The sequence below is a fragment of the Hypanus sabinus genome, chromosome 1 (assembly GCF_030144855.1).
Source record: "Hypanus sabinus isolate sHypSab1 chromosome 1, sHypSab1.hap1, whole genome shotgun sequence".
NCBI classification, from domain to species: Eukaryota; Metazoa; Chordata; class Chondrichthyes; order Myliobatiformes; family Dasyatidae; genus Hypanus; species Hypanus sabinus.
This window is the reverse complement of record NC_082706.1, coordinates 28111259-28135477: the sequence shown is the minus strand read 5'-3', so window position 1 is coordinate 28135477 and position 24219 is coordinate 28111259.

Sequence of the window (24219 nt, the reverse complement as noted above, 5' to 3'; positions counted from 1 at the left end):
TAGTCTCACCAGGGCTCTGTACAAATGCATTAGGATTTCCTTGCTCTTGTACCGGTCAATACCTGGTCAATACAAGTGGAGGAGGGGAAACTGCGCAGGCGCGAGTGACGTCAGCGTCGAGCGCGCACTTTAAAAGGCAGGACTTCTTGTCAGAGTGGTCATTTGAGTCGGGAGCAAGTTACAGCTTGTGATTCAGCTGGGAGCTCAGAGAATTCGACCGTGTCGGTAGGATTTAAGTCTACCTGGTCAATACCTGTGGAGGAGGGGAAACTGCGCAGACGCGAGTGACGTCAGCGTCGAGCGCGCACTGTAAAACCCAGGACTTCTTGTCAGAGCGGGCAGCGGAGTCCGTGGAAGCAGAGTCCTGGGCGTTGGCTAAGTGGGCTTCGGCGTAAAGGAACTTCGGTAAGCTTGTGTGATTGCTCGCCGAGGGGAAGAAGGTAAGGTCGCTAGGTGCTTTTTAGAATTATTCTATTAATCCAGTTCAGGTATGGGGGAGACAGTCAGAGCAGTGGTGTGCTCCGTATGCAGTATGTGGGAAGTTAGGGTCAACACAGTTGTCCCTGATGACAACACCTGCAATAGGTGCGTCCAGCTGCAGCTCCTATCAGCCCGAGTTATGGAGTTGGAGCTGGAGCTGGATGAACTACGGATCATTCGGGAGGCGGTGGCAGAGATAGATAGGAGTTATCAGGAGGTAGTCACACCAAAAAAACAAGAAGTAGGCAGATGGGTGACGGTCCAGAGAGGCAGGGGGAGCAGGCAGAGAGAACAGAGCACCCCTGCGGCCATTCCCATTAACAATAAGTATAACGTACTGGATACTGTTGATGGGGATGACCTACCAGTAATGAGTTGTAGTGGTCCTGCCTCTGGCACAGAGGTTGAACCCTCAACTAGAAAGGGGAGGAGGGAAGAGAAGAGAGCGATAGTTTTAGGGGACTCTATAGTTAGGGGGGCAGATAGGAGATTTTGTGGGACAGATCGGGAGTCTCGGATTGTATGTTGCCTCCCTGGTGCCAGGGTCTGGGACATCTCAGATCGGGTGCAGGCTATTCTTGAGAATGAGGGCATGAACCCACATGTAGTGGTCCATGTAGGGACCAACGATGTAGGTAAGGTGAGTGAGGGGGTCATGCTTAGAGAGTTCAGGGAGTTAGGAGTGAAGCTGAAAGGCAGGACCTCCAGGGTGACAATCTCGGGATTGCTACCTGTGCCACGTGCGAGTGAGGCGAAGAATAGAATGATTATGCACATTAATACGAGGCTGAGAGCATGGTGCAGGAAGGAAGGGTTCAGGTTTTTGGATAATTTGTCTTTGTTCCAGGGACATTGAGATCTGTTTCGAAGGGACGGTCTACATCTGAACCGGAGGGGTACTAACATTCTTGCAGGAGTATTTGCCAGTGCTGCTCGGGGGGGGGGGGGGGGGGGTTAAACTAGATGTGCAGGGGGCAGGGATCCAGATCCCGAGGGTTGGACAGAAGGAGCATGGGGTTAAATGTGTAGAAGGTTTGGGTGATCTTGAGAAGGTCATCAAAATTCAGGGTGCAATTAGCCCGATGGAAGTTCAAGGAGCTGGGTTAGGTACAGTAGACAGTGTTTTAAGCAAAGAGAGGAGGAATGGGCTTAGAATTCTATATTTGAATGCGAGTAGTGTCAGAAATAAGACAGATGAGCTTGAAGCTCAGATGAAAATGGGGAACTACGATATTGTTGGGATAACGGAGACATGGCTGCAAGGGGATCAGGCCTGGGAATTGAGTGTACCAGGGTATACGTGCTATCGTTGAGACAGAAATATGGGAAGAGGGGGTGGGGTGGCCCTATTGGTGAGGAATGAGATTCAGTCCTTAGCAAGAGGTGACTTGGGAACAGGGGAAGTAGAGTCTGTGTGAATTGAGCTGAGGAACAGTAAGGGTAAAAAAGACCCTAATGGGTATTGTGTACAGGCCCACAAACAGTAGCGTGGATATTGGGTATAAGTTGATTAGGGAGTTAACATTGGCATGTGCTAAAGGTAATGCAGTCGTTATGGGAGATTTCAACTTGCAGGTGAACTGGGAGAATCAGGTAGGTGCTGGACCCCAGGAGAGGGAGTTTGTGGAGTGTCTAAGGGATGTATTTTTGGAACAGCTTGTGCTTGAGCCAACCAGGAACGAGGCTATTTTGGGCTTTGTGATGTGTTATGAACAGGAATTGTTAAGTGATCTTGAAGTAAAGGAGACATTAGGAAGTAGTGATCATAACATGATAAGTTTTTATCTACAATTTGAGAGGGATAAGGGCAGATCAGAGGTGTCAGTGTTGCAATTAAATAAAGGAGACTACGGAGCCATGAGGGAAGAGCTGGCCAAAGTTAAATGGGCGGATGCCCTGGCAGGAAAGACAGTGGATCAGTAGTGGCAGATATTCTTGGGCATAATACAATGATGCAAAAGCAGTTCATTCCAATGAGAAGGAAGGATTCAAAGAGGGGGAAGGGGCCACAGTGGTTCACAAAGGAAGTCAGAGATTGTATAGCATTAAAGAAAAAGAAGTATGACAGGGCTAAGATGAGTGGGAATACAGATGATTGGGAAAGTTTTAAGCAACAGCAGATCTTAACTCAAAAAGCAATACGGAGAGAAAAAATCAGGTATGAGCTCAGTCTATCCAGGAATATAAAAGGAGATAGCAAAAGCTTTTTTAGCTATGTGAAGAGAAAGAAGATAGTTAAGAACAATGCTGGCCCCTTGAAGAATGAATTGGGAGAAATTGTTATGGGAAACAGGGAAATGGCAACAGAATTTAATGCGTACTTTAGATCTGTCTTCACCAGGGAGGACACAAGCAATCTCCCAGATGTATGGATGGGCCAGGGTCATAAGATATCAGATGAATTGAAGACAGATTGACATTAGGAAAGAAACTGTGATGAATAGACTGGTAGGACTGAAGGCTAATAAATCCCCGGGTCCAGATGGTCTGCATCCGAGGGTTCTAAAAGAGGTGACTCAGGAAATTGCGGATGCATTGGTAATCATTTTCCAATGTTCCTTAGATTCAGGATCAGTTCCTGAAGATTGGAGAGTGGCTAATGTTGTCCCACTTTTCAAGAAGGGAGGGAGAACTATTGCCCTGTTAGCCTAACGTCAGTCGTGGGGAAGATGCTTGAGTCCATTATTAAGGACGAAATAGTGGCACATCTAGATGGCAGAAATAGGATTAGGCCGAGCCAGCATGGATTTACCAAGGGCAAATCATGCTTGAATAATCTGTTGTTTTTTTTGAGGGTGTAACAAGGATGTTAGACGAGGGTAAGCCAGTGGATGTTGTGTACCTAGATTTTCAGAAGGCATTCGATAAGGTGCCACATAGGAGATTGGTGAGTAAAATCAGAGCTCATGGCATTGGGGGCAGGGTTTCAACATGGATAGAAATTTGGTTGGCAGATAGAAAGCAAAGGGTAGCAGTGAATGGGTGTTTCTCGGACTGGCTGGAGGTGACTAGTGGGGTACCACAGGGCTCTGTATTGGGACCACAACTCTTTACGATTTATGTCAATGATTTAGATGAGGGCATTGAAAACTATATCAGCAGGTTTGCTGACGATACGAAACTGGGTGGCAGTGTGACATGCGAAGAGGACGTTAGGAGAATACAGGGAGACATGGATAGGCTGAATGAGTGGGCAGATACTTGACAGATGTCATTCAATGTGAATAAATGTGAAGTTATCCACTTTGGAAGCAGGAACAAGAGGACAGAGTATTGTCTGAACGGTGTAGAGTTAGGTAAGGGAGAAATGCAAAGAGACCTAGGGGTCCTAGTTCACCAGTCAATGAAGGTGAATGAGCAAGTGCAACAGGCAGTGAAGAGGGCAAATGGTATGTTGGCCTTTGTTACAAGGGGAATTGAATACAAGAGCAAGGATGACCTTTTGCATTTGTACAGGGCGCTGGTGAGACCACACCTGGAATATTGTGTACAGTTTTAGTCTCCAGGTTTAAGGAAGGACATTCTGGCAATTGAGGAAGTGCACCGTAGATTCACTAGGTTGATTCCTGGGATGGCAGGGCTGTCTTATGCAGGGAGATTGGAGAGATTGGAGAAATTGGGCTTGTACACGCTGGAATTGAGGAGATTGAGAGGGGATCTGATTGAAACGTTTAAGATAATTAAAGGATTTGATAGGATTGAGGCAGGAAATATGTTCCAGATGTTGGGAGAGTCCAGTACCAGAGGGCATGGATTGAGAATAAGAGGTCAGTTATTTAAAACAGAGTTGAGGAAGAGCTTCTTCTCCCAGAGAGTTGTGGAGGTGTGGAATGCACTGCCTCGGACGATGGTGGAGGCCAATTCTCTGGATGCTGTAAAGAAGCAGCAGGATAGATATCTGATGGATAGGGGAATCAAAGGACATGGGGACAAGGCAGGGACAGGGTATTGATAGTGAATGTTCAGCCATGATCTCAGAATGGCGGTGCAGACTCGAGGGGCCGAATGGTCTACTTCTGCACCTGTTGTCTATTGTCTATTGTACTCAATTCCCTTTGTAATAAAGGCCAACATTCCATTAGCCTTCTATCCTGCCTGCTGCACTTGCTCATTCACCTTCAGTGACTGATGAACAAGGACTCCGAGATCTCTTTGTATTTCTTCCTTTCCCAACCCGACACCGTTCAGAAAATAATCTGCCTTCCTGTTCTTACTCCCAATGTGGATAACCTCACACTTATTCATATTAAACGCCACCTTCCAAGTATCTACCTACTCACCCAGCCTATCCTATTCAACCTGAATTCTCCTAACATCCTCATCACATGTCACACTGCCACCCAGCTTAGTATCATCAGCAAATTTGCTGATGTTATTTTCTATGCCTTCATCCAAATCGGTAACGTAAATGGTAAACAGCGGTGCTCCTAATACCGAGCCCTGTGGCATCCCAATAGTCACCACCTGCCTTTGCGAGAAACACCCATTCACCACTACCCTTTGCTTTCTATCTGCCAACCAATTTTCTATCCATGTCAATGCCTTCCCCCCGATGCCCTGAGCTTTGATTTTACCCACCAATCTTCTATGTGGGACCTTATCAAATTCCTTCTGAAAATCGAGGTACACTACATCCGCTTGATCTCCCCCGTCCAACTTCCTGGTTACATCCTCGAAAAACTCCAACGGATTAGTCAAGCATGATTTACCCTTGGTAAATCCATGCTGGCTCGGCCAAATCCCATCACTGTTATCTAGATATGCCACTATTTCATCCTTAATAAGTGAGATAAAATTAGCCATTCTCCAATCCTCAGGAACTGGTCCTGAATCTAAGCAACATTGGAGAATGATTACCAATGCATCCGCAATTTACTGGGCCACCTCCTTTAGTACCCTAGGGTGCAGACCATCTGGACCTGGGGATTTGTCATCCTTCAGTCCCATCAGTCTTCTCATCACCGTTTCCTTCCGAATGTCGATCTATTTCATTTCCTCTGTTACCCTATGTCCTTGGCCCATCCATTGCTTGTGTCTTCCTTAGTGAAAACAGATCTGAATTACTCATTAAATTCTTCTGCCATTTCTGTTTCCCATAACAATTTCACCCAATTCATTGTTCTTAACTATCTTCTTTCTCTTCACATACCTAAAAAAGCTTTTGCTATCTTCCTTTATATTCCTGGCTAGCTTGCGTTCGTACCTAATTTTTTCTCCCCGTATTGTCTTTTTAGTTAAGTTCTGTTGTTCCTTAAAAACTTCCCAATCATCTATCCTCCCACTCACCTTAGCACTGTCATATTTTTTTTAATGCTATGCAATCTCTGACTTCCTTTGTCAACCACAGTGGCCCGTTTCCCCCCTTTGAATCCTTCCTTCTCTGGGGGATGAACTGATTTTGCACCTTGTGCATTATTCCCAAGAATACTTGCCATTGCTGTTCCACTGTCTTTTCTGCTAGGCTATCCGTCCAGTCAACTTTGGCCAGCTCCTTCCTCATGGCTCCATAGTTTCCCCTGTTCATGTGCTCTTGTCCTTCGAGGGTCACCTCCGATCTGTTCTTATCCTTCTCAAATTGCAGATAAAAGCTTATCATATTATGATCACTACCTCCTAATGGCTCCTTTAATGCAAGTTCGCTTATCAAATTCTGTTCATTACGTAACACTAAATCCAGAATAGTCTTGTCCCTGGTCGGCTCTCGTACAAGCTGTTCCAAGAATGTATCCCGTAGGCACTCTACAAACTCCCTATCCTGTGTTCCAGCACCAACCTGATTCTCCCAGTTCACCTGCATGTTGAAATCCCCCATAACTACTGCGACATTATCTTTGCCACATGCCAATGTTAACTCCCTATTCAACTTGCACCCAATATCCATGCTACTGTTTGGTGGCCTGCAGACAACACCCATTTGGGTCCTTTTGCCCTTACTGTTCCTCAGTTCTATCCACACAGACTCTACTTCTCCTGACCCTATGTCCCACCCCGCAAAGGATTGAATCTCATTCCTCACCAACAGGGACACCCCATCCCCTCTGCCCACATTACTGTCCCTACGATAGCACGTATACCCTTGTGCCTTCATTTCCCAGGTCTGATCTCCCTGCAGCCATGTCTCCTTTATCCCAACAACATCATAGTTACCCATTAGCACCTGGGCTTCAAGCTCTTCCGCCTTGTTTCAGACACTTCGTGCATTCAGATATAGAATTTTTAACCCATTTCCCCTCTCTCTGTTTGAATCGCTGCCTATTGTGCTTAACCCAGCTCCCCGAACTCCCATCGGGCTATACGCCCCTTGAATTTTGTTGTCCTTCCTAAATTTACTTATTCTTTCAACACATTTAACTCCATGTTTCGTCAGACCATCCCTCTGTACATGAGTCCTCCTTATCACTTGTTCCGCCCCACCTTCCTCTACTACACACTTAATATTCCGGAACCGTGTAGTCCCCACCTGTCCTTTATTCTTCCTCTCGCTATCCTCTCTCACATTCCGGATCCCCGCCCCCTACAAATTTAGTTTAACCCCCCCCCCAAGAAGCACTAGCAAACTTCCCTGCAAGGATGTTAGTACCGCTGCAGTTCAGGTGTAAACCGTCCCTTCGGAACAGATCCCACCTTCCCTCGAACAAAGCCCAATTATCTACAAACCAGAAGCCCTCCCTCCTGCACCATCCTCTCAGCCACGTATTAATCTTTATAATCTTCTGTTCCTTGCCTCACTCGCACGTGGCACAGGTAGCAATCCTGAGGTTGTTACCCTGGATGTCCTGCTCTTCAGCTTCGCACCTAACTCCCTGAACTCCTTACGCAGGACCCCCTCACTCATCCTACCCACGTCTTTGGTTCCTACATGGACCACAACATCTGGATTCTTGCACTCCCTCTCGAGAATATCCTGCACCCGATCTGATATGTCTCGGATCCTGGCACCAGGGAAGCAACATACCATCCGAGACTCCCGATGTGCCCCACAAGATCTTCTATCCGCCCCCTTAACTATAGAATCCCCTATCAATACCGCTCTCTTCTCTCCCCTACTCCCCTTCCTAGTCAAGGGTCCAACCTCAGTGCCAGTGACAGGACCACTGCAGCTTGTTCCTGGTAGGTCATCCCCACCAACAGTATCCAAAACTGTATGCTTATTTTTGATGGTAACGGCCACAGGAGAGCTCTTATCTCTCTGTCTGCTCCCCTTGCCTCTCTTGACTGTCACCCATTTGCCTACCTCCCGTCTTTTCCGTGTGACTGCCTCCCGATAACTCTTATCTATCTCTGCCTCTGCCTCCCGAATGATCCGTTGTTCATCCAGCTCCTGCTCCAATTCCCTAACCCGGTCTGATAGGAGCTGCAGCTGGATGCACCTATTGCAGGTGTGGTCATCAGGAACAACTCTGTTGACCCTGACCTCCCACATACTGCATACGGAGCACACCACTGCTCTAAATGTCTCCCCCATTACCTGATCCTAGATTAATCAGAATAAATGAAAAACAGGTTTCTTGTCGAAGTCCTCTTGCGCCGAAGCCCGCTGAGCCAAAGCCCAGCACTCTGCTCCCATGCACTCCGCTGCCCGCTCCTGAAAGTGGGTCGCTTTTTAAAGACCGCGCTCGCCGCTGACGTCACCCGCGCTTGCGCAGCTTTACCTTCCTCCTCAGGTATTCTCCAGGCAGGTCCGAGGGTCTCGGCCTACCTACAACGGCTGATCGTCCGATCTCCAGTCGTATGTCGGTCACGAGCACTCCTTACTCCCGCTGCGCTGCTCGCACCGACGCTCGCACTCCGCAGATGCCAGTGGAAAAAGGTGATAGCTACGTTCCCCCTGTGGGTGGAGACATATTAGATCAGAATCGATGCGGCTAGCACAGTAGTGAATGCCCTAATGAAGGAAATCATACCAAGATTTGGAATTCCATTGTGGATTAATAATGATAGAGGGACTCACTTTACTAACAGATCAGTGCAAGGGCTGAAAGCCGCCTTGGGATTTCAGTGGAAGCAACATATCCCCTGTCAACCACAATCACCGAGAATGGTGAAAGTGTAAGCGGAAAAATAAAATAAAAAATGCGCTAGGCTAAGTGTGTCACCAGAATGACTTTTGATCGAGAACGATTGAAAACCCCTAAAATATGCACAACCACTGTGTCAGGAGATGGAAAAGCTGTATTCCAAATGAGAGAAGCCCAAATTTCCCTGACTCTGGCGCCATGTATGTTTGATGTACTCCTGGAAGGCCTGGAATCTTTAGAGAATTGGAGGAGGAAGAGGATAGTAGTGACAGCTTAGATGAGGAGGAATGTCAGAAAATTTGTCCTTTTCATGAATGTTATGAGGCCCACTTTCCAGAGATAGACTCAATGAGCTAATATGAATGTGAATTGGGAAAACAGTGTAAGTGTTGATCTGGAAGATCAATAATGAGGGATTTGTGGAGGAAAAGGTTTAATAAGCTACCGGACTATGCGCATTGGATATTTTAACGCCAGGACTCTTGTGTGAAAATAGGGAACAGTACGTCCTAACTGTTGCGAGATAAGGTATGAGGCTAACCTGCTTCCACCACAGAAACAAAAACTAATGTGCTGAGCTCGGCAAGATAGCTTTAGTTGTAACTGCTTCTTTCACTCTGCGTTATTTTCAGTGAACAGTAACATAATGTTAGTGTGGTAATATTTCTGTACAAGTATTGAATATAATATAGTAAGAATGCTGTTACTATGTGGAACTATAGAAAAGGACGCCATTGTAACAGGACAGCAGGATCGGGAGCTGCTGTAGACTAGCTCACTCTCTCATTGGCACTAAGTAAAATAAATGTCCCGAAACGAGACGTCGGATGCGAGCATTGTTTTTTCGGCTGACTAAGTTCAAATTCCACTACAATGGGGAATCAACAAATGAACAATAAATACGTTGCAACATTCTTTACTGTATAAGACACTAACAGTACGCCACAGGTCTGAGAATGTCAGGGAGCAGGGGTAACTGCCTTCGCTGTTGCAAAGCGAAAGTTGACAGGCAATCTGAAAAAGTATTCAGGTGGATAAGTCACCTGGACCAAATGAACTACATTCAGAAGTTGAGAAAATGATTGGTGAAGATATAGCTGTTGGCTTGGTTATGATCTTTCAAGAATTATTTGATTCTAGAATGATTCTGTCGACTGGAAAATTGCAATTTTCACCCAACGCTTAACACTTTAAGTAGGGAGGATGGGAAAAGAAAGGAAATTTTAGGCCAGTTAGCCCGCTATCAGCGGTGGGAAATTGTTCGAATCCATTAATAACGATCATGTTTTTTGGTACTTGGAGAGTAATGATAAAAGTAAACAAATTCAGTATGGTATCTGTCAAGAGATTTTTCGCCTGACAAAACGTCCAGAGATCTTCGACGAAGTAACAAGCAGGCAAAGGAGGCAGTGGTTGACATTCACTTGGATTTTCAGAAGGCATTTGGACTGGTGACACGCATCAAGCTGCATAACAAGATAAAATCCCATGGCGTTACAGGAAACACACCAGCCGGAAACTTCGACTATACTTGTTTTTCTCCATGGTGCTGATTAGCCTGCGCAGTTCCTCCACCATTTCCTGTGGGTTGCTTGAATTTCCAGCTACTGCTGATTTTCTCTTGTTTGTGGTGAGAAGAAAATATTTGTTAATGGACAGCGAGATGATTGCCCCCTTGATGCTGACATACACCCTGTTGGGTGCTGTTTTGCAGATTAATCGTTTTGTGGCTTCTTTGCAGCACTGTGACTCAGAAGTACTTGGAAGAGTGCAGCATGCATTCGCAACAGTAATGCTTGAGTAGTTCAGTGATACACTGAGGTTGCAAAGGTAAGCTTGGAAAATACCATGTCAAACACCCATCGCCCTTCTCTTTGGATGCAATCACAGTTACAAAAACCAGAAGTACACTATGAATGTTAAAGTCCATTTCCAACCTTCAGAGTGAGGAATCGGGTAACAGGAGAATTCTCTCAAATACATAATTATTTTTACTTACACAATTATTCTGCCTTACTTTGAGAATAGGGATCTATTGATTTCAGAAGAATTGGGGCATATTTTAATATAACGTTTATTCAAAAGAGGGAAAACGTAGACCAGACCACGTTGCTAGCTGCTTTCCGAAGTCTTCTACAAGACCCAAAACTGTCTTCATGTGGTTACCTATGGAACAGATATATTACCGCATTAACAGACTAGCTACAGATCTTAAAATATATTTTCGGTCATTCTCCAAAATGTGAACATTTGCCAAATTATTGTTTTTAAACTGTGACTGTCTCAGCGTTAGATGTTACAGTGAGTGAGCCTATTACATCAACATGACATGTTTCAGTTAGCCATGCGGGATTTTCGGAAGTATTACGGAGACTATTGAATTAATTACTCCACTTCTTGGGGTGGTTTAAGTTGAGGGTGAATCCGAACATGGTTTACATTCTGAAAACAAAAAGTGAATTGAAGATTTGAAACTGCTTGGACAGTTTGTTTGGATAAGAGTTCATAATGGATGTGCACGAATATATGAAACCTCAATGTTAACAGATTTCAAATTCTGCTTTTGGGTTTCATCCACTTACATTTATTCTCTGTTTGGTTATCAAGCCCGTTGCGGAGGGTGGAGGGGTAATTGTCATTATTTTTACCAAATGTTAGAGTTAGTTTTCCCTTTGTTATCCGCACACTTACGCGTGTACACTGATTGTCATTGGATCATGTCTGGACAATTTTGTTGAATATCCTCGGGACTCTTTCCAATGTCCCAATAATAACGCAGCAGTAAAATGACATATCTACCGTTTTATAGATGAATAAACACAAAAGATTCTACAATTATTGAAAATCCGGAGCAAATCACACAAACCTCCAGAAGAATTCAGCAGGTCAGACGGAATTTATGGTTCTAAGTAAACCGTCAGTAATTCGGGTTTTGACTCTTCTTTAGCAATCAAGAGCAATACGCCAGAATAAGACGTGTGGGTTTGGGAAGGAAGACCACCTAGACGGTGGCGTGTGAATCCAAGAGATGGGAAAGTTAATAGAGCTAGAGCAGAATCAATCTGAAAAAGGGAAGGAAGAGTGGCACGAAAGAGAGTTTATGGGCAGGTGAGGAGATAGGTCAAGAAGCCAGAGTGAGCAATAGAAGAATAGATAATGGAATAGGAATTAAATACCGTAAGACGAAATCGATGTTCATGCCATCAGATTCGGGGCAACATAGACGGAATATGCTCCTCCAACAGAATGTCAATTGATCGTGGCCAAAGAAGAGACAGTTCAATGTATGTAGAGGGAGACGCAGCTAGGACAGGCACTCCGTTGTCCCTATTGCAGAGTGGCAGGGAAACGTGGTCTTGACCTGGACTTCCTGTCAAATGAGCCAGATTTCAGCAACATGGCGAATGACTTCGTCATCACGGATCACTGCACCAGATATGCGTAAGCTTTCCCTGCCAACCATCAGAGGGCATCCATTGCGGCCAAACTGTTAAGGAAGAAGGACTTAATTTGTTATGGCCTCCCCACGTGGGGAGGGGATTTCGAGAGGAGGCTCAGACATGAGTTTCTATCCATGCTTGAGTCCAACATTCGAGGACGACGCCTTATCACCCTTAGGCTGTTCCTTTGCTGGAGAGGTTTAACTGGAACTTGCTGGACATGCTCGGAACTTTGGAAATCAGCAAAAAGAGCACGTGGAGTCGACATATAGGACATCTGGTTCATTGCTACAACGGTACACGAAATGTAGCTACAGCGTATTCGCCATTTTTTCTGATAGAGGGCGCGAGGCGATGCTGCCTATTGACATTTGATCTGGATTTGGCGAGGAAAACCTACCACCGAAGACTTATCTGACTTACTTATCTGATGTAGGAAGGTAATTGAAAGAGGGTGATGAAACAGTGGATATCGCGGCTGGCAAGCATTTCAAGGAAATCCGAGAAGGTATGATCAAAATGTTAAGTTCTCCAACTCATGGTGGGAGACCAAGTCCTCTAAAAGAATTTGGGGCTCCCTGGGCAGCATACGTTGGCTGACCGCTGGAGAGTCTGATACAAAGGTACCAGTTTTCTGTGTTAAACCAGAGGATGGGAATGGCTTAACCAGATTGTCCTTCAGAACCATCTTCTGCATCTGGGACAAGAGTTGCTGGTTGGCATGGAGCCCAATCTGGAGGCAGCAGCTAGTATGGTAACTCTGTGGCAATGTGGAATGACCGAAGGACAAACAGTCGTAGAATATAGACCGAAGGTGTGTCTGCACCTGAAGAAATAGATGACGGGGTAAAGGTATCTCAAGAAATCAAGAGTGCCCACCTCAAACTTGGCATAATAGATGTAGACACTCAACGTATACACCACAGCCTATTTCAATGCCAGGAGCTCCAGCTTGTGCGTGGGATATTTTTTTTTTCCAAGGGCGGCAGATGCCGGCTAACAAACGCAAAAAGCTATCAACCAGGTGCCCAGGCATCCGTAGGGACTGTATACTGCAATCGGGGACAACAAAAGCCAGCATAGGCGCCTGTGGCAGCAACTCTTTCGTCGAATACTCTGTTTCTTTATATTTCTCATCCCATCTCGTTCCAAATTGCTCCGGAGGGCTAAGGTACCCTTTGCCCCTCTCTTATTTTTTACAGCTACCTTTCTTTCTGAAATGACGGTAACCACACGGGAGCCCATTTAAAGGGTAGCTCTCCATCACGTAGCCGTTCACGCCCCAACAGAACCAATAAAACCCAAGGGATTATCGCAAAGCGCTCACAGTCTGGGCCCTTGGCCATGTGGTCTCCGCTTCTGTCTTACACGGAATAGTTGCTATCTCATCCCCTAAAACTACGTTCCGAACATCGCTGACAAACGTTTTAGATACATAGAAACATAGGAAACCTACAGCACCATACAGGCACTTCGGCCCACAAAATTGTGCCGATCATCTTCCTACTTCAGAAATTATTAGTATTTCCTATACCCTTTATTTTCCTAACCTCCGTGTATTTATTCCAAAATCTCTTAAAAGAGCCTATCGTATCCGCCTCAACCACCGCTGCCGGCAGCCCATTCCACGCACTCACCACGCTCTGAGTAAAAAACTTATCCCTGCCATCTCCTCTGTACCTACTCCCCAGCACCTCAAACCTGTGTCCTCTTGTGGCAACTATTTCAGCCCCGGGTAAAAGCTTCTGACTAACCACACGATCAATGCCTCTCATCGTCTTATACACCTTTATCAGGTCGCCTCTCATCCTCCGTCGATCGAAAGAGAAAAAACCGAGTTCACTTAACCAGTTTTCATAAGGCATGCTCCCCATTCAGTCAATCTCCTTGTAAATCTCCTCTGCACCCTTTCTATGGCTTCCACATCCTTCCTGCAGTGAGGCGACCAGAAATGAGCACAGTACTCCGGGTAGAGTCTGACCAGCGTCCTATAAGTCTGTAACATTACCTGTCGAGTCCTAAATTGAAGTCCATGATTAATGAAGGCCAATACACCATATGCCATCTTAAACGCAGAATCAACTTGCGCAGCTGCTTTGAGCGTCCTGTGGACTCGGACCCCAAGATCTCTCTGATGTCCGCACTGCTAAGAATCTTACCATTAATAAAATATTTTGCCATCATAGTTAAAGAAATAATTCCTGTCCCTGAGATCCCTTGTAGTAGTGTTCCTGATTATCACTGCCATCCTGTTCGCATGTGCAACTGTGGGTTCTGCAGTTCAGTCCTCACCAGAAACGCAGCAACACACCTGACTCCTCCTCGTGGTCGCAGGTGCTTCCACCAAGAGGACCTCGGCCTCAGGTATTCCGAGATATTTCATTTTCCATCACACTCTCTAATTCCCCGGGCGGTAACACGATAGACTTTGACTGCGTGAACCACACAGTCGCTCGTCTAAACTCACGATCCGTTAGAGTGCGGCCACGAATTTCCTCGAAAGCAGTTCGAAACACCGGGTGAACTGGTCATGTCTTCAGAAAGATCTCTCCAACTCTCTCCTTGCAGTCTCCCAGAAGCCTCCTCACAATAGGAGTATTGGTCACCAAAAGAAATAAAACTTCGCCACTCTCAACGGATTCCGGACAAAACAGCGCTCATGTATCAAGGACCTCAGTTGCTCCCACAGCTGCCTTCAAAAAGTTGAGCTTCACTGACAAATTACAGTAATACGGACAATCGCACCAACTTGGTCCCCGGCTCTCTACTGCACAGAATGCCGTCAATTGTAAATACGTCGAATGCTGGTTGTAAAAATAACCTTCCAGGAAAGTGACCTGCGACTTTCTTTCAAGAATGGTTCTGATATAAATACCCTCTACCGATAGCGATACACTAGATCATGGCCCCACTAAGCCTTCAAGAATAGCGTTTTTTCGCTTTAAGGTGTTCCTTGAAATATGGCTGGGATTGTGTCCAGCACCACTTCCCCCGCCCCCCACCCCACAGACACTTCACTGCGTATTTTTTTTAAGTTTCCCCAAAGTCTCATCCTGCTTAGGTACTCGGGGGATCATTCACTGGCGTATTTCCTGCCGTTCACACTGCTGCTCGCAGAGTCCCTCTTTAGCGCAGTATTGTCAGAAAAGACCGGCCGCTCCTCTTCTCGCGGGGCGCCGGCTGTTAGCAGCCGTCTGCATTGTCCGACCCCTATCAGTTCCATCAGTCAGTGTGTGACCACACCCGCTGTTAACTACCGGGACAAATCATTTCTCAACTCTACTACGATCTTTTTTTTCTTCTCCAAAGGGTCGGCTATCCGTAATCACTTTAACGCAGTCACTGCCGAAGACTGTACCCTGCTGACTGAGACCTGGCGCGCCTCCGTCGAATTCTGCTCTTTTCATACTTCTCTGCTCCGCACAGCAAACAAGGAAGCGGGGTGCGAATTACGAAGCATTCGGAGACTCCAAGCGTTCAGGTTCTGGGACTGGGCGCCTTTCACTATTTGGTTCTTTCTTAGCGGAACGACCTCAGCTGACTGAATGCCCTCTCTACGCCGCAAGCAAATTAGCTGCCTCTCCAGCTGAAAAATGTAGGCAGAAAGCTTTTCCCGCAGATCCTGACTCATGTTCTGAAACCCCATCAGGAGGTCTATTGGGCTTCCCGTCGCACCAAACACCTTGCCTGGCGCTTGCATGTTGGCCGCAGTAGTGGCAGGGATCTTCAGTGCCTTTACTATTCTCACTACGTCATGCAGTCCGCGCTCTCAATCTTTCAACCCATCACTGTCGTTATACATCATTAGAACACTGCCACTCATCTAACACCTCAGCGGTCTCGTCCTATTCTTCTACTTTCGTGGTCGGCTTCATTCCTTAGAACAGGCGGAGTACAATAAATGGCTCTCTGAACAGAGCATTCTTCTACTTATTCGCTATGGAGGTAAGGGCCGCCTACAACTCAGATTTTTCATTCCTCGCGGGCGGGCTAATTAGATATTCCAAATCGGAGCTCTCTTTCCCTGCCCTTGGCAGAAACCTGAGCATTCCGCCTTTGTAGTCTCAGTCCCCAGATGCGGGAGACTCAACTTGCATTTCGGACCGGTCCCTGCAGTTTCTTCCTCACGGAAAATATTCGCACCCCGCCGACCCCTTCTCCTGGATCCCAATAGTTACATCCATTTTCATTACCGTTAATTTAGCGCTAGTCTGTACTAAATCAACGTTAAAGTTTTCCATACTGTTCAACTGAAAGTGCAAATCCATAGACACCAGACAGCTCTGCACTGGATATCGCAGAAAAGGATTACAGATAAATTTTACGAAGTAACAAGATGTTCTTTTGTCAGTGGTCTTGGAATTTGCTCACCTCTGTGGCAGTTTTAATTAAATCGTCATGAGCTAGACATGTCTGTACCAGTGGGAAGTCGTTGAAGCTGAGAGTCGATAGGTTGTGCGATGGTATGCGATTGTGAGTTTTTTATTCATAGATCCGTGGATGACTGGAATGCGCAGTCTGTTATGGTGGTAGGGGCAAATGCATCGGAAGTTTCAATGAGACGTTTGGATAAGTACGTGAACATAAGGACGATTGAACATATGGACGTTTTGTAGGGTGGGGGTATTACTATTTGATTTCCCTTTTAGCTGGCTCCACAGAATCTTGAACTGTTCCGGTGTTGCACTATCGTATGTTTTATGTTATACTGGACTAGTAACAGTTGCTTTTACATGTAAAGGAAACGTAATTTCCAAGAAATATTTGCTGTTCTACAACCACAGTGATGAGTATCGGCTTGCCTGGCAATATAATAGGGAACTTCAGTGAGAGAAATGAGCTGAATATTGTTATGTCTTAGATTTTAATGCAGCAGATCATTCATTGGAGATTTGGATGTCATCTCCTCATCTCCATAGGTTTATCCTATGCACACAATGATCCCCCAGTCATTTATCTAAGGACGAGCCAGATAATGAGTCTGGTGGCTTCCGGGCCGCCTTTGGCAGTCCCATGTGTCAACTGAATTCTCAATGATTCAGCCTGATACAGCTAAAAGGCACAGTAGCTTCAACGTCAGTACAGACAACAAAGATGTATTAATGCTTTTAAAATAACTATTACTGTATAAAACTGGTTGAAACAATGCTGATTCCTCGGCGGATTCCAATTGGGAAACGTGGATGCAAGTCAAGGATACAAAGGCTTTTAAGGGATGTGGTTTTGAACTCTCAATATCGACTATCTTGCTGGTAAACATGTAGTCTCTACTGAATAAAATCGATGATCTCAGAGCTGGGGTGCTGAATCAGGAACGCGTGTATCTTTATTTCACCGAATCCTCAAATCTATCTGTCCTCGATGCAGATATACGGATCGACGGGTTTACTATAAACAGTCAGGATAGATCTATAGAGTCTTTCAAAAGCAGACATGAAGGAGTATACCCCCTGATCTATTCTGCTGGGAGCACAGGAATATCAGTGCTGTCCCAATTCTGCTACCCAGACCTGGAATATCTCACATTTAAGTGCTGTGCATTTTTATCTACAATGGGAGATTTTCGGGATCATTTTGGTAGCGGTACACATTCCAACTCAGATCAATAATAATCAGGCTTTAGATTATCCGAACAAGCGAATCAACATGCACAAAACCGCGCACCCTAACGCCTTAACGGTCTTTTGAAGGTATTTTAACCAAGCCAATCTGAAAAAAAAATCACTACGCAATTATGATAAACAGATCGCCTGTAATGTCAGAGAAAACAACACACTGGACCACTGTTACACCACTGTCTGACGTGCTATTCAATGCTCTCACTTCGGAATGTCTGATGATCTGGCTGTATTTCTGCTCACTGGGTATATGCAGATCCTGAAGCCTGAAGCACCAGCAGTGAGGACTAAGTAGGTAAGGACAAAGGAAATCCAGGAGCTCTTACAGGACTGCTTCGAATCAGTGGACTGACTGTATTCCAGGAATCATATTCGAATTTGAATGAGTATGCTGCTGTTGTTACCGACTTCGTTAATAACTGTGCTGATGACTGTGTGCCTGCAAAGATTTACTGTACATTTCCAAACGAAAAGCGGTGGCTGAACCAGCAGGTGAGTCGTCCGATTAATGATAGATCTCTGGCATTCAAGTCTGGCCACCTAGTTCGGTACCGGAAATCAAAGTGTGATTTGCAGAGGACTATTTCAACGGCGAAAAGACAATTTTGAATGAGTTCGGAGGAGACATGCGACCTACGACAAGTCTGGCATGGTTTGCAAGATTTTATTCCTACAAAAACTAAGCCCAATAACATTAATAACACAGAGGCTTCACTGCCAGATGAACTCTATGCCTTCAATATCCGCTTGAGAGGCACAAAATAACTACAGCTGTGAAGAACCCTGCTGCAACTAATGACCTGGTGATCTTTGTCTCAGAGGCAGATGCGAGGCTCTCTTTAAAGGGAGTGAATCCTCGCAAGGGTGAAGGTCACGATAGAGTCCCTCGTAAGGCTCTGTAAACCTGTGCCGACAAACTGGCGGGAGTATTCAAGGACATTTTCAAACTCTCATTGCCACAGTCAAAAGTTCCTACCCTCTTCAAAAAGGCAAAAATTTTAACAATGTCTAAGAAGAATAATGTGAGCTGTACTGATGGCTATCGTCCGGTAGCACTCACATTTACAGTGATGAAATGCTTTGAGATGTTGCCCATGAATGAACTGAACATCTATTTCAGCAAATATGAGGACCCTGCCTATCGCCGCAAAAAGGTAACGGCAGATGCAATCAGAATCACTCTTCACTCGGCCTCAGAGCACCTGTGCAATGCAATGCAAACACCCTCGTCGGGATGCTGTTCATTGACCATAGCTCAGCATTTAATACCATCATTTGCACAGTCCTGATTGAGAATTTACAAACCCTGGGCCTCTGTACATACTTCCACAATTAGATTCTCGACATCCTAACCCGAAGACCGCAATCTGTACGGTTTGGTGATAACATGTCCTCTTCGCTTACGGTAAACACTGGTACACCTCACTGCTCATTCTCCATTGATCCATCTGCTCCACTCACCGTAGCCATGACAGTGTGAATAGGCGTAGCTCAAATACCATCTATGAATTTGCTGATAAGTCTCTCTCTATCCACTCTCTCTCCCTCCCTCTCTCTTTCTCTCTCACTCTTTCTCTCGCTTTCGCTCGCTCACTCATGCACCGTCGCCAGCGTTTATCAGATTTCTAACTTTCACTTATATTTGCCTCAAACTGTTGACTAGGACTTTGTTAAGTAAATCACATTGCTCTGCCAGATCCAAAGTAGTCGCGACATTTGAATCGTCAGTAAATGAGTTTTATAATGTTATGCATCTGTTTCTCAGATTAGAAGTAATCGGAAATCAGCATGTTGATGTCCTGGCATTAGTTTAGGGCAAAATATGAAAACATTAAACACAAGTATGGAAATTACATTACCCATAAAATGATATATTTATTTAATTTCTTTGAAACTTTCATTAAACAAATCAAAATAAATTTGCGGCTGGCAACAGCTACAGGAAAATAAAGGACAATAAAGCCGTAAAACCATACTTCAGAACAGCCTGGGATAATTTTAATAAAATATACGAGATCAAGAGTAAAATAAGGCTCAAGAGTAAAATACTGCTCTTTATTTATTACCAGATTTATTTCTATTCAGCTGAATAAACATGATGTCATGCAAGTTATGTGTCAAGTGAGAAAATAAATGCCTCAAGAGAAGTCAGTCTTTCTGCCATTGTTATTTCTCCGTGAGAGGCCAATAACCTAACGATCGACATCTTCATCTTTCTGGAGAGATGAATGGACAGGCTACTCGGAAGGTTTCCATTCTTCAAGACTCGCTTTAGAAGAGGGGATCGTGGACTTTACACTAATTTACCTGTGAAATAAAACAAAGTTCACACTTTAAGTTGGTTAAATTAAGACTGCAATATTAAATACAAAATTGTGTGCAGATATTATTGTCTTTTTAATTTCAGTGATGAAATTCAAGGCATAGGGAAATTTCACTGAAATTCTTGGTCTCCTCAACCTGAACAGACAGTAATACGACATGATTGGATATCAACTTAATACAGAGAAAATTATATTTCAGCAAAACCATATCTCTGACAGTTTTCCCCTGATTTGATTATTTCGATTCAAAATTAAAATATATTTTACACAATACTTTTTACTGTGAAAGAAAGACCTTCAGCAATTGAGCCACTCACTGAACCCCAATCTCAACTGAGTTATTAAGATTATAAATTACAGCGGACAGGACACAAAGAGTGAAAAAAAACAAATAAATTTAGTTCTACCGGTGAAGGTGTAAACATCCCAACGATCCGTCGATGCGTCTAGGTACAGAAATGGTTGGAAGTTTGAATGCTCAGCGGTGAGATTTATAACTACTGTGAACTACATACCCAACGTATGTATTTTTAAGAAACCAAATATACTCATCACGTTTAATGCGTCAAGAGCATAAGGATATCAATGTTTTGTTACCCAGAAATTTGATTCCTACGAATAGGAAGATGAACTTACTTTCATCGGCAACTCTGAGCATCCGAAAATCGTCCGCACCGTCGGCTAACAGCATCATACCATCAGGAGAATCAATAGTTCTATTTTCTTCGCCGTTATATTCGGTGTTAACCAGATCTAGGGGGAATAATGAGTCAAATCGACATTCCTGTAAACAATGTGGTATACCGCTACATGTTGGATGAGAGATATTCTTTATGCATCACCTGGGATAGGCATTTTGGTGAAGGACAGATCTTTATCCGTACCCTGGCTTTTTACAAGTTACCAAAAGTTAACAAAACTCCGCTCTATTTATCTTTCAACACGAAACGAACAAAGAAATAACATTTAATTAGCTTGGCTGCAGGTGAGCTTTTGGCACACGCATCAAATAACAAAAATCCCTCTGAAAAGTTTCAGATCTCTTACCAGGTCACGTCATAAGTAAAGGAAACAGAAACAACAGAAAGAAACGTATACCAACCTTGAAAACTAGAGTTTTCTTCAATACATTCTGGTTTAATTTCGGTGTTGTTAAAAGCGTTACTGGTGTAATATGCGATTTGATTGATGGAATCAATGGAACCAAATTCTAAAAGTCAACGAAAAGAGACAGCTGATTAGTTGATGGAGAGATTTATTTAATCTAACAGACTGAATTTATAAATCCTTCATCATCTCAGTAAGAATATTGTGGGCACCTCGTGAGGAACTAGCATAGTAGCAGTCAGAAAATTGAGAATCAAGGCTGGTGTAACTGATGCAGAATAGGTGTGCTCGGGGTAAGGACAGCAGAAAAATCATGTCTGGAGCACGACGAGGAACTACAAAGAACAATGACACAAACTCATGGAGTGTACTGAATATAAAAAAACGGGTGAGGGCGCTACTGCTGGCAACATCAAATCCCCACCTCAGCTCAGTTGGGGTCTGTTTTCCTTCCAGCATTCCAGTACACTGCAATTTCAAGATTCTTCAGCAGAGAACAAAGAACATTGTCGACGCTTTTTCCCACGATGGACTCTTAACCTACTCTAAGAACAATCCCTCCAACATAACTCTCCTTTGCATTTCCCCCCATGTTTTCATGAGTCACCTAAACGTGCCAAGTGTATCTGCTACGACAACTACCCCTAGCAGAACTTCCACGAACCGACAACCCTCTGGCATAAAAAGATAGCTTTGACATCCATCTCCTCTTTCAATAGACAATAGACAATAGACAATAGGTACAGAAGTAGACCATTCGGCCCCTCGAGTCTGCACCGCCATTCTGAGATCATGGCTGATCATTCACTATCAATACCCAGTCCCTGCCTTGTCCCCATATCCCTTGATTCCCCTATCCATCAGATATCTATCTAGCTCCTTCTTGAAAGCATCCAGAGAATTGGCCCCCACCGTCTTCCGAGGCAGTGCATTCCACACCTCCACAACTATCTGGGAGAAGAAGTTTTTCCTCAACTCTGTTTTAAATAACTGACCTCTTATTCTCAATCCATGCCCTCTGGTACTGGACTCTCCCAACATCTGGAACATATTTCCTGCCTCAATCCTATCAAATCCTTTAATTATCTTAAACGTTTCAATCAGATCCCCTCTCAATCTCCTCAATTCCAGTGTGTACAAGCCCAATCTCTCCAATCTCTCCAATCTCTCTGCGTAAGACAGCCCTGCCATCCCAGGAATCAACCTAGTGAATCTACGCTGCACTTCCTCAATTGCCAGAATGTCCTTCCTTAAACCAGGAGACCAAAACTGTACACAATATTCCAGGTGTGGTCTCACCAGGGCCCTGTACAAATGCAAAAGGACATCCTTGCCTTGATCTTCCTCCAAACACTAACAATTATGCACAAGAGAATGTCTGCAAATGTTCGAAATCCAAAGCAACACACTCAAACCGCAGGAGGAACTCAGCAGGTCGGGCATAATTTAAGTTTCAGTTGAAGATTCGAGACTCAGAAGAAAGGGCAATTTGGCAGAACTGTATTGTGAAGGGTTGGGGAGGAGTCTAGCTCGGGATGATATACGAAGCCAGGTTAGTGCGAATGGACAAATGCTGGAGAAAAAGAGTATCTGATAGGAAATGAGTGGACCACAGGTGAAGGGGTAAGTACGAAGTGTGAGGAACCAGTGGCAGATGAAAAGAGGTAAAATGTCAGAGAGGGGTATAGAGCAAGTGGGGGAGGTCGGAACCGGTAGTCATATCCGGACGAAGCAGGTTCTATCTGATTGGGAAGTCTCTGTACTGATTCAAGGAAACTCGCCTGTCTATATATGACGAACTAGTCCATAGAACCATAGAACCATAGAACACAACAGCACAGTAAAGGCCCGTCAGCCCTCCATGTTGTGCTGACCAATATAATCCTTTAAAAACTTTATAATACCACGCTACTCCATAACCCTCCATTTTTCTTTCATCCATGTGCCTGTTCAAGAGGCCCTTAAACATCCCTAATGTTTTAGCCTCCACCATAATCCCGGCAAGTCATTCCAGGCACTCACCACCTTCTGTGTCAAATAAAAACTTACCCCTGATGTCTCCCCTAAACTTCCCTCCTTTAATTTTGTACGTATGCCCTCTGGTGTTTGCTATTGGTAACCTGAGAAACAGGTACTGACTATCCACCCTATCTATGCCTCTCATAATCATGTAGACCTCCATTAGGTCCCCTCTCATTCTTCTACGCTAGAAAGAGCAAAACCCCAGCTCTGCTAACCTTGCTTCATATGACTTTTTCTCCAATCCAGGCACGATCCTGGTAAATCTCCTCTCCACCCTCCCCACAGCTTACACATCCTTCCCACAAGGAAGTGAACAGAATTGAACACAATACCCTAAGTGCGGTCTCACCAGAGATTTTTGCAGATGCAACATGACCTATCTACTCTTGAACTGAGTCCACCTGTTAATGAAGCACAGCATTCCATAGGCCTTCTTAACTACGCTATCAAACTCTGCAACGACCTTGAGGGATGTATGGATTTGAACACAACGATCCCTTACTTCATCCACACTCTTAAGTAATTGACCATTAATCCTGTACTCATTCTTCTGTTCTGTCCTTCCAAAATGCATCACCTCACACTTCTCCGGATTGAACTCCATCTGCCATCTTTCTGCCCAACTCTGCAGCCTGTCTATATCCTCTTGTAACCTTCGACCACCTATAGCTCCATCCACAACTCCTCCAATCTTCGTGTCATCCACAAACTTACACTCACATCCTTCCATTTCTACATCACAATTCTACATCTTATAAAAATCACAAATAGCAGGGGTCCGAGGACAGATCCCTACGGCACTCCACTAGTCATCCAACTCTAGGCAGAATACGTTCCTTCCACAACGACCCTTTGCTTTCTTTCTTTAAGCCCATTATTTATCCAAACAACCAAAGTTCTACATATACCATACCTCATGACTTTCTGGATCAGTCTCTCATGAGGGACTATGTCAAATGCTTCGCTAAAGTCCATGTAGACAATATCCACTATCCTACCTTCATCAGATTATTTTGTTACTTGTTCCGATGATTTCGGTTACTCTGTGATTAAAAAAATGCCCCCTTTTCGTCCTTTTCTTATTCGATAGTCTTACTTACTTAGCCTCAGCAGACGAGCTCAGCAGTTTTCCCTAGCTGAACACTGCTAAGACATTTTCCCATATAAATAATGTCACCAATCCACCTATAATCACTGTTGTGATATCACG